The sequence below is a fragment of the Leiobunum rupestre genome, chromosome 10, assembly GCF_980474605.1.
Source record: "Leiobunum rupestre chromosome 10, qqLeiRupe1.1.hap1, whole genome shotgun sequence".
Lineage (NCBI taxonomy): Eukaryota > Metazoa > Arthropoda > Arachnida > Opiliones > Sclerosomatidae > Leiobunum > Leiobunum rupestre.
The window spans coordinates 29,559,486-29,570,988 of NC_143393.1; positions in this window are offsets into that span (position 1 = coordinate 29,559,486).

The window sequence follows — 11,503 nt, forward strand, 5'->3', positions numbered from 1 at the left end:
TTAGAGTTCATCATGAAATCAAATTATTGAATGGAAAAATTGCCCAAGATAGAGCAGTGAAGCGAAAAGAAAATGCAAAGAAAAGAGCATTAAAACGTGAATTGGAAACAGAAAAGCCAGAAAGAATAGATTCGAAGAGAAAGAAGTTATCTAAATTTTTACATAAATAACATTTAAAACATTTCAAGTTCAAGTTCGTTTATTGTTTATCATTTGATTTCACATTGTTAAGAGTTGCAAGGGCCAAGTCAACAGTGACTTATAGCCCTTTTTGTATATATTTTTTTTAAATTTATACAATTTAACACTTTAGTAAAATAGAATACATTTGTAGCCAAAATGTTTTGGAATGTATAATTAAGATAAAAAAATTTCAACAAAACACAAAAACAAAATTTATAATAAAGAAATATAATACTGATTTGTAAACTTTTTAAAACGATATTTTTGCACAAAAACAGAAAAAAAATAACATTAGATGTTGTATTTTTCATTAGAAAGAACCACCAAATCACTAACAACAATAATCCGTTACACTTTAATAGTGTACAAATATTATTTTGGAAAGATATCTTTACATAAAATTTGTATTATTAAATTCAAAATGGTGCCTCATTTATTTAGGCTTCATTATTTGCTATGAATATAGGAAACCTTAAAATATATTGGCATAAGTAACATTTTTCCCAATGTCATACTTATTTCAAAAGGTTAAAATGAGACGGGCGCCATCTCATGGTGACCTATTGCAAAAGGTTACAATGAGACCGCACGTGATGCGTATTTCAGACTACGACAACTAGGAGTCGCTCAAAACAAAAAAAACAGGCTATATACCTCAAAGGCTGAGTGGACCATCCTAGTTACTTTATCCATGCTCGCAGCTTGTGGCGTTGAGTGAAAACTTCTGCGTTGCGTTACCAAGTTATATCTCCAGTGGTTAAGGCTTTTCCTCTTTATATAAAAACTTGCTGGGGTTAACGGTAATAGTTAGTGTAGGGAGCTGTTGTCTCGGGTGGCCGGAAGGGTTTTCACCACCCTTTTATGTATATCAACCCGCACTGCAAATCTTTGAAACACCTAAAAATTGTTTATAGATCACCTAAAAAACGCAAAGGAACGTCACAAAATTTAAACACCTGACACCTGTTGAACGTTTAATCAAGTGTAATTTACGAGTGGGATATGTGTACTTTACATGTACTATAGATGTACTTGAAACGTTTTTCGTCGATGTTTCACAGATGTTCTTTTAGAACACCTGTGGAACGAGATCGTAACAAAATTCGGGAATCTGTAACATCTACAATACACTTGACACCTGCGGAACGCTAGCTCAACATGTTCAGTTGAACATCTGAAGAACACATATATTTAAGAAATGCAGTTCCCCTAACATATACAACACTTAAAAATTCCTGATAAATTTACAGGAATTTACCTGGCAGAAAATTACCAGGAAAATTCCTGTAACATTACAGGTATTTTTTCCTGTAAACGTAGCAATTAAAAACCTGTTCTAGACACGATAAATATAAAGTACCATTAACAGTAAATTTTAAATTGCTGTTATTCCAACATGAAATTTCCCATTAGGCTTACGGGATTTTAACAATAGAACTTTATTATCCTGTTGTCACAAAAATTATGCGGTCGCTATAGGCCTACCCAAAATTAATTCCAAATATTAGTTACTACATGAGAATTGTACATATGTGATCTAAACAATTGTTACATTAATAGCAATTTTAAATTTAAATAGATAAAACTAAATTATTGATATTAACTTTTTTATTTGAAAAACATGATTTTTAAAACACAACAAAGTTTAAATGGATAACCAAATTTCAAACTCAATTTTAAAAAGGGAGCTCAATTGATTTTTTTTTCACCTAGCTTACTCAATGGGTGACCACAGACTAAGAAAGATAATTTTTGAAGATATTTAAAGGCAACTTCTCTTAAATTTCACCCAGAATGACATTAATTGAATAAAAGAAATGTAATCCCATACTTCAAGACTTGGGCAAGGTGGTTTTTAAGAGGTGTTAAAACAAAAACTTAAATTTTAAAATAAGTGAAATTTTGGTGGTATACACGCTTAAGCTTTTTTTTCTTCAATTTGATACCATTACTTAAAAACAACTTTGCCGAAGTCTGAATAACTATGTAAAGTAATAAAAGGGTGGTTAAATATTTTTGGATTCAATAATTGAGATTTAGGGCAAAAAAACTTAAAGTTATCGCAGTTAAATAAAACAGTTTCCTTTAAATGTAGATGAAAATAAACATTATTAGTTTGTGTTCACCCATTGAATATGGTAGCAGGTGTATAATTTTCATTCCTCCAACTTTTTAAAATAATAAGTGCTTAAATATCGTTCTTAAATATGATTCTGGGTTAAAAAAAATCATATATTACAGTATTAACTTATGTAAATAAACTTTTTCATCTGCTACCATACCTAATGGTCACACAGACTAACAAAGAAAATTTTCCACTATATTTAAAGCCAACTTCCCTTACCTTTCACTATGAAAACACTGAAACTTCTTTCAATGCGATAACATTATTATATGCAATTTTTTTCCCAGAATTACAATTATTGAATCAAAGAAAATATGTAGCCACCTTAGAATTACCCAACACAGCTATTCAGACTTGGGCCAGGTTGTTTTTAGGTTATGGTGTTGAATTTAAAAAAAAATTACTTCAGCTTTTAAATAATATTTTATTTTGGATCCACGATATATCATTTACATAAAACGTGAAATAATATAATTTTTTAATTATAATTTAACCATCACTTTAAAAAGCTTGTGCAAGTCAGAATAGTCGTGTAGAGTACTAATAACGTAGATAAATATTTATTGGTTCAGTTATGTGTAGGGAAACTTGTTTTAAGATATGGTTAAAATTAATTTGGAAAAAAATGCTTGAGCTTTTAAATCTATTATACAGAGTGGATACCAAAATTTCAAAATAAAATTTAATAAAAGCTTGCTAAATGAATTTTTTTCCCTTCTTAACTAATATTATATGCGGACGATACACTGCTATTAGTGGGGGGAAATGTACTCAAGCCGTCCTTCTAAAAGTTAACCAAGTATTAGATAAAATTAATACGTGGCTTAAAAAAAATAATCTTACATTAAACCTTACAAAAACTGAATATACAATCTTTAGCAATATAGGTAAAAACACAAACACCTTAACTGAATTAATCATAGACAATCAAAAAATAAATAGAATACAGACATATAAATACCTGGGAATGATTTTTGACCAAAATTTAAACTGGAATGCCCATGTCGAAAATTTAGGAAGGACATTGAGAATGATAAATGGATTACTTTACAAGTGCAAAACAGCAATTCCACATAAAATTAAGCTACGGGTACTGTATTTGGGGAAACACAAGTCAACATAATATAAACAGAATAAGTGTCCTCCAAAAAAGAGCTATCCGCACTATAAACAACGCCCCTTACCTGTCGCACACAAAGGAATTGTTCTGGAAAGAGGAAATTTTAAATGTTTATCAACTATACGATTATTTGTCAATGTTATATTTATACAAAGATTACCACGGCAACCGCAAAATAGTACAACCAAAAAGTATACCTATAAATACCAGAAACACAAATATGTTTACACTACCGTATAGAGTAATGGCACTCCGTAGCTTTGACCGTGGTCGCCATTTTGGTCGCGATTTTTTATCTATAAGAAAAAGCATGGGTGACGTGCAGTGACGTCACACTGCCATTACTCTATTGTAATACAAGTAAAAAATTTACCTGCATCTATTATAGTGAAGTAAGACTGCTAAACTTCTTAACAGACAAAATAGACATAACTAAAAAGTACCATATTTTTAAACGAGACCTCAAGGCTATACTAAATAAAGAAGATACCTAAAATTATATAAACAATAAACCCGTAACACATAAGCCATAAATTTTAGGTATACTCATTTCTTATGTAAATGTTTTAATTGTTGTAATTTTTAACTGTTATATTATTACACTGTATTTTTCTTATATATTTTTTGTTTATTTACTATGTTTTTATTTTTAAATTTATTCCGCTCTAACTGTTAATTTATTTAAACTGTTATCAAAGTTATTTTTAATAATTATGAATTCGAAAGCAATGATAAATAACACGCAAAAAGGGCTCACAAGTCAACCAAAAGACTTAGCCCAACAACCATTGTAAAATGCAAATTGAAATATCAAATAAACTTGAACTTGACTTGAACTTGACTTCCATGGGTGAAGTGCACAGACTTAAAAAGATAATTTTCCACTATATTTAAAGGCAACCACCCTTAAATTTCCCCTGAAAACACTTAAGTTTCCTTCAATCCAATAACTTTAACATATGCAAATGTTTCACTTAGAATCCTCACATAAACTGAACCAAGAAATATTTATCTCCATTATTAGTCCCCTGCACAAGGTTTTTAAAGTGATGGTTAAATTAGAATTAAAAAAATAAATTATTTCAGATTTTCTGTAATAGAAATAGCGTGGATACAAAAAAAATCTTATTTAAAAGCTGAAGTATTTTTTTTAAACTGAACACCATCACTTAAAAACAATAATTAACCTTGCCCAAGTCTGATAAGCTGTGTTGGGTAATTCTAAGGTGGTTACATATTTTTTAGATTCAATAATTGTAATTCTGGGAAAGAAATTGCATGTAATTAAGTTATCCCATTGAAAGACACTTCAGTGTTTTCTTAGTGAAATGTAAGGGAAGTTGGCTTTAAATATAGTGGAAAATTACCTTTGTTATTCTATGTTAACCCATTGAGAATGGTAGCAGGTGAAAATAAAATTAGCCAGCCTAATTCTGTAATATATGCAAATTTTTCACTCAGAATCACAATTATTAAACCCAAAAAATATTTAGCTATTTTATTATTACCCAACAAAGCTAGTCAGACTTAGGGAAGCTTGTTTTAAGATGTGATTAAAATGAATTTAGAAAAAAAAATGCTTGAGTGTTTAAATATATGATACAGGATGGATATTACTGGTGTTGTCCGTCGCAATATTTTCTTCCGCTCTCCTAGGCTAATTCGTACCCTATATAATTCCCTAATTCTCCCCCACTTGGATTTCTGTTCCCCAATCTGGTGCCCTCGTCTCCAATCGGATATCCTTGCTCTCCAAAAACCTCAAAATGCCTTCGATAAGCTTCCCCACAAAATTTCGTCTCTCCCTGCCGCCTCTCGCTTGCAGTACCTTCGCATCGATCCGGTACATCTTCGACACCGTGTTAATGATCTCGGTTTGCTTCACGATTTTTTTTATAATAACTTAAATCTAAATTTTGACGATTTCTTCTCTCTTAGTTCCTCCCAAACTCGGGGCCATTCCCTTAAACTCTCCAAGCCCCTAGTTCGTACCGCTCAGCGTCTAAATCATTTTTCCTGTAGTGTGATTAATGATTGGAATTCCCTTCCCCAAGACATTGTTTCTATCCCCAATCGCCACACGTTTCGCCGCCACGTCTCTGCCTTTTTTCATTTTAAAGATACCTCTCGCGTTACTTGATTTTTAACCAATATTTCCAAATTTACTCATTTGTTTTCGTCACTCCCTTTATTTAATTTTTTTTAATTTTTTGGTTTTGCGTCTTTCTGTAGCGATGCTCAAACAAAAGCCCACCTGAGACTTATTGAGCAATTTTTTTTTTGTCATAAATAAATAAACTATAAGCTCCGCCCCTCTTACACCTGACCGATATACCATGGAGGAAGCACGTGACTGATACTGCGTTCAGTCAATAGGAGCGGACATCTCCATAGAAGAGGAGGGGTTCAAAAATCAAGTGGCTCTGCCGAACGGCGGAGACACGAACTGAGTCTCAGCGGACGAATTTTCGTGAAAATTGTTTTTTCTCACTAATGCTTTTCCTACGGGAATTTGTTTTCCTAACTGTGTTGAATTCGGAGACTTTTTAATAATTTTAGTGTTTGTACTCAACTTTGAATTTTTCATATGATTTTTAGTAAGTTTCCAGGTTTTATTTAAGAATACTTTCATAATTTTCCCTTAATTATTTCGCTCGTAATCTACTTTTAAAATCGACGAAAATTTTAAGGCGAGGAAATGAATTCCCCGCCTTTGGGACCTATATTTGTGCTAGGCCTCGGTATTGCGCAATGATTTTTAAATTCCAAACATTAAAACCGAGGCCTAGCACAAATATAGGTCCCAAAGGCCTTAAAATTTTCGTCGATTTTAAAAGTAGATTACGAGCGAAATAATTAAGGGAAAATTATGAAAGTAGTCTTAAATAAAACCTGGAAACTTACTAAAAATCATATGAAAAATTCAAAGTTGAGTACAAACACTAAAATTATTAAAAAGTCTCCGAATTGCAACACAGTTAGGAAAACAAATTCCCGTAGGAAAAGCATTAGTGAGAAAAAACAATTTTCACGAAAATTCGTCCGCTGAGATTCAGTTCGTGTCTCCGCCGTTCGGCAGAGCCACTTGATTTTTGAACCCCTCCTCTTCTATGGAGATGTCCGCTCCTATTGACTGAACGCAGTATCAGTCACGTGCTTCCTCCATGGATATACCACCATGGATGAAGGAATATGACTGGGACACGGGGTACAGTCATAAGGATGAGCATCTCAATAGGAAATTTGGCAGACTAAAATACGCTAGCGCCACCTGCGCGCGGGCGCTCGTACTGCAAAAATAAATTAAATTTATATTTTTATTTCCGGCGGGACGGAGCTTTCAAAATGGAGTGTTTTAGCAAATCGTCGAAGTGGAATAGACAAAATTGTGCGGCCCATAGTTGTGTAAATTCGAGAGCTAATAACCCAGATTTATAATTTTTTCGTTTCCCTAAGAATTCTTTAAGGTAATTACTACTCTTTACGTAATTAAAACATTTCTTACGCCTTTTATCCAACTTCTACCACTAAGCCTTGTCACGTCACTTAATTATTATTAAGATGTTCCCAATGCATTGAGAATTCTGGGAGGATTGATTTATTTGGACGAGAGGCGGATTTATTTAAAGCTGAGGTTGTTCTGTGTGCTAATCACTTTGAAGCACACTTTTTTTTATGATATCTCCAAATGGTTAGATATGTAATTATTCTTTATAATCTCTCTTTTACTGAATTTAATGTCTTTATAGAAACAACCTGGTAAAAAATGAATTGTTTTGAGGGTGAACTTTACTACTATGTGACTGTAAACCATGAAATTTATATATCATAATTACAGAAACCCTGGATGTAATTTATCAACTGAAAACAATATAGAAGGAATCCATAGTAGTGATTATACTTGAGTATATTAAAATAAACTATTGAAGGCCAGCTATATAATAAAAAACGAAAACATTCACTAGTGGTACCATTATGATGTTATATTTTCTAGTAGAATTAACAAGCATATTCATTTTATAGGTCAATTCTGAAAGTCAGTGAATGAAAATTCCCATTCCCTTATAAAGTGAACAGTCACTTCACCTACATTATAATGTTGTCTTAATCGTAGGAAAGTCAAAGGGAAATTGTCTTTGCAGTGTTAAGACATAAGTGAATTCCCTTCTCCTGAATTTTGAAATTGACCTATTAAGTCGCAAGACGACTTGGCTTTTGTACCCCCATGGTACCAATATCATAGGTAAATAAAAAAAATTAATTTTAAATTTTAATTTAACTGAAGAGCTAAAATATATTTTTAATAGGAAAACTGAAGTTTTAAAATAAATAATCATGAATGGATGACAGATTCAGGCCCAAATCAAATCTTCCACCTCCAAAGCTGTTTTGATAAGCTACTACAGATTACAGATAAACAAAATCTCTTGGAAATCACAATATTATTGATATACATGCATTAAGAAAAATAATAAACTTTTTATTTACTATGGTATAATTGTAATGATTAAAAATATTTAGTACTACCAAATACCAAATCAAATAATCGGTTCGCCAAATCAAATAGTGCTTAAAACGATTTGTCAAATATTTTATTTGTTGACCAAAATTTTATATTTGAAAATAGCTATAAAAATATTTGATAATATCAAATCATTTGGTATTTGGTCAAATAGTTCCAAATCAAATAAACCTTTCGTAGTGTTTTCCTTAATTTTATCGCTTAATTTTAACCACTTATTAATTTGCAAACCAAATATGCATATCATTTGACCCTAACACCGCTAATACTAGGGATATCCTCTATATTACTGTTAAATATTAAATTTGGGCTGGTTTCCATCACTACATTTAAGTTTTCTACATCTTTGATACTTAGATTTGATGGTTCTAATTCACTTTGTGGTACATCTTCAAACAGTACAATTTCAGGTAATAAATAGAAATATTGTTGGAAATGCATTTTTTACCAGGCTGTTTCTTTAAAGACATTAAATTCAGCAAAAGAGAGATTATAAAGAATAATTACATATCTAACCTCTTGGAGATATCATAAAAAAGTGTGCTTCAAAGTGATTAGCACACAGAACAACCTCAGCTTTAAATAACTCCGCCTCTCGTCCAAATAAATCAATCCTCCCAGAATTCTCAATGCATTGGGAACATCTTAATAATAATTAAGTGACGTGACAAGGCTTAGTGGTAGTAGTTGGATAAAAGGCATAAGAAATGTTTTAATTACGTAAAGAGTAGTAATTACCTTGAAGAATTCTTAGGGAAACGAAAAAATTATAAATCTGGGTTATTAGCTCTCGAATTTACACAACTATGGGCCGCACAATTTTGTCTATTCCACTTCGACGATTTGCTAAAACACTCCATTTTGAAAGCTCCGTCCCGCCGGAAATAAAAATATAAATTTAATTTATTTTTGCAGTACGAGCGCCCGCGCGCAGGTGGCAATAGCGTATTTTAGTCTGCCAAATTTCCTATTGAGATGCTCATCCTTATGACTGTACCCCGTGTCCCAGTCATATTCCTTCATCCATGCCCCTACTCTTCTATGGAGATGTCCGTCATTTCCTCTAGCTTTTAATTGGCTAAACAATTTGACGTAGGAGCGGCATAGCTTCGCAAGCCCTGCCTTCTACCGGATCGGGATAGCACCATACAGATAAGGTACAGTTCTATATTCATGGGTAAAATGAATAAATTCATGATATCATATGTAACATAATCACTCATCAGTAGGAATATGCCATAAAAGCATTTTCGATAATGAAACCTTGTTCACGGGATATGACGTAAATTACGTCACTTACAACTCCGTGACGAAATACGCGTCAACAACTTTACTGATGGGAAACGGAAGTTTGTGAGAATTCCTCGCGCGTTTCTGGCTTTGCCCATGCACGGCCCCCTGCACGCGCTCACGCTGCTCGCGACGATAGCGGCCCCGGCGATCGACTGAAAATTGCGAAAGTGAAATTAGTTAACTTTTTTCCTACATCGACCTTTGGCGCTGACGTAACAACTAAGAAATGGCTGGAGTATATGGCGAAACCGTTCCAATTTTTAGAGTTTCATTAATTATTACTAATTGTGTAATTTTAGGGTTATAATTTCTTTCCGTAATCTTTAAATTACTTATTAATAAATAAGTAAAATACGTTTGGATATTTTTTAAATCAAAATACGCGCCGAGAAAACCAGACAAAGAAGACGCTGTCGACAGCGTCTTATGTTAATAATGTAAAGAACTAGTCATGTGTCCGCTTATCAGCTGTTGTTTTTCGATTTTATTCTTAGAGTTCTTTCGAGTTCTTTGATAGTAAGTTGTTTTAATATTTACAAAGTTAACTTCAATTTAAGTAAATAAGTAGTAAATGTAATGCAGATTATAAAACTAGAATATTATTTTTACAGTTAACAAAGTCAGACAATGTTGAAGATTGCTGAAAATCTATGTATGAGACATGTAAGCATTCTAAATCACAGACTCACTAGTCTCACTCACAGTTAACAAATCACAATATGGGTTAGGCCTAAATGTAGAGATTCCCATTTTTTTTAACCATAATTTAAGTTAAAATTGGTTTTGGTTAATTGCTTTTAATCCATTCCTGACTAAGAATCTCGATAACTTAGTAGTCCCACGCTCACATTAAAGTAATCAGCTTTTTTTAAGTAAAATTCATCAAGATTCAATTAAAATTACTGCATGATGTAGGAACATGCTGGATGATGTAGGAACATGCTGGATGATGTAGGAACATGCTGGATGATGTAGGAACATGCTGGATGATGTAGGAATATGCTGGATGATGTTGAAATATGCTGGATGATGTGGATAAACATTCTTTTCGTTTCTGATGGTAGTTATATTCGAATTTGAGACCTTATCGTATATTGGCTCATATGTAATGCCACCAATTAAGTAATAGGTAGTGACGTACATCTGGTTCCAAATCCTACGATTACGCATTAGCCTCACAACAGACTATCATTAACTGAAGTTCCTTAAAATGCAAACCACAAACCAATCTTCCATGTGAAGTGTATGCTTCGTTGACTACAAAATCATTCCTAGAGATGCTCTTAATCCACAGTTTGTATAAATTTTCATCAGCGGGTAACTGATGAAATGACACTTTGGCCTTCTTAAAAGTAGATGAACACAATGGAACAGAACAATGCTGGTATTTTTTAATTGGGTAATTTGGAGGGGCAGGTCACTTCCTTGATTAACGACGCATCTCTCAAAAGACTAAATCGTGATTATTTTGATTAAATTCAATTTAATCACGATTATGTTGATTAAATCATGTTTAATTAATTAATATAATCTTTAAATCTGATATAAATGATTAAATCTGATATAAATGATTAAATCTGATATAAATGATTAAATCTGATTGAAATGATTAAATCGTGATTAGTATGATTAAATCTGATTGAAATGATTAAATCGTGATTAGTATGATTAAATCGCGATTAGAAATTAGAACGAGAATCAGAATGGTTATATTGCTGATTGGAATGATTATAATTGTGCATGATTTTATCGAGCTTATTAGAATAATTTACTAAATGATTAGAATTATTATTTCGTATTTACCGCGCTCGATAAAATCTCGATTCGACCGATTATATTGATTAAATCGTGATTAAAATGTTTAAATCATGATTAAGTTTAAATCGTGATTTAAAAGTTTAAATCATGATTAAAATGATTAAATCCAATTAAAATGTTTAAATCCAATTAAAATGTTTAAATCTGATTAAAATGATTAAATCCTGATTAAAAAGATTAGATCCTGATTAGAATGATTAAATCTCGTTTAAAGCGTGGTTAGATTTTCTAATCTTGATTAATTTTTGTTAAAGTCATTCAACAGTACTAGTCTGTTCTTACTAGTCAGTTTTCTGTTGTACTACCATCGTTTCATTAATTGTAATGTATATATATATTTTAACCAAGTCGAAAATAAACCGTTCATTACTTGTAGCTGATGTCACTGGATTTATTTCGGTATCTGTGCTCTGCTCCGTGTTGCTGTTGAAAACTTCAACAA